Raw genomic sequence first — 1,244 nt, 5'->3', positions numbered from 1 at the left:
GATGAAGCACCAGCAGTATCGGTTTTCTGCAAAACATATTAAACACAAAATTTATGCATCCAAATATGCATTAGTGTTAGTAAAATAATAAATTGAAACAATTACAATAACATGTTAAATCAAAATTAAACTTATACACATTTTCACAATTTTTACAATTCTACACTTTTTCAAATAAGCATATATGAAAATGTATACAAAGTTCATAAGCATTTAACTCAAATAACATTTCAAAATAGTCATTACTAGCAATTAAACAAGTCTCAAATGGTAATTATATCAAATTGATCAAGTTCATGAATTTTGTACCTAAAAAGTCCACTTTAATTCTCAAAAATCATGTTTAGGATCAAAGTTTGGATCATTTAACTACCTAAACATGTTACACTACTTAATTTAGCAATAATTCATGACAAAAATCGGCCATAACCTGTTTATATCAAAAAGTCCCAAATTGCTCAAGAACACAAACCCTAGATTTCTAAAATTTTTGAAGTTTTTGGCTTCAAATCATGTTAAATAGCATCAATCTAGGTTATACATACATAAAATACTAACAATTTAACACTAATTACACTATAAATTAACAAAATCAAATTAGGTAAAATATTGGTAATTATCACAAAAACTAGAAAATTTATGAGTTTAAGAGTGTAATTTTTACCTTTTTGTTGAAGAATCCGAATCGAGGCATGATTAGAGCAAGAAATTTGACGAATTACGGTGAAAATTTATGATTTGTAGAGATTATTTGGGTGTATTTTCGTGTGTTTTGTGTGTGTGTTTGTGAAGAGAGCAGAACAGACTGCCTTTTGTTTCTGGCCAAAATTCCAGCTCCATGCGATCGCATGGATTGGAAGGCCAAATCCCATGCGATCGCATGGGGTTCGGGTACAGTAACTTTTGCTTTTCTTTTTTTTATATATAAAAACCCTTACTTAATAAAACATATATTTAATTAAAAATTAAAATTTTGTTTCTTTTTAGGATGAGGGCAATTCGGATCGTTGTCCTAGTCCGTCCCTCGACAAAATTTTAAAATTTGTCAATTCAAAGTGTTGTTTTAAAAGCAAAGATTTTTGGGTTTTTTTTAATGTTTTTGGCATACTTTAATTCAATAAGATTAAAAATAATGATAATAAAAGTTCTCGTCCCTCCCTTGGGTAGAGCAATTTCGGTTCAACGACCTAGTTTTCAACTCACGACGAATTTTAAAAATCTTATTTTTAACTTAACGAAATAAA

The sequence above is a fragment of the Rutidosis leptorrhynchoides genome, chromosome 3 (assembly GCF_046630445.1).
Source record: "Rutidosis leptorrhynchoides isolate AG116_Rl617_1_P2 chromosome 3, CSIRO_AGI_Rlap_v1, whole genome shotgun sequence".
NCBI lineage: Eukaryota > Viridiplantae > Streptophyta > Magnoliopsida > Asterales > Asteraceae > Rutidosis > Rutidosis leptorrhynchoides.
This window is presented reverse-complemented; position numbering follows the sequence as displayed.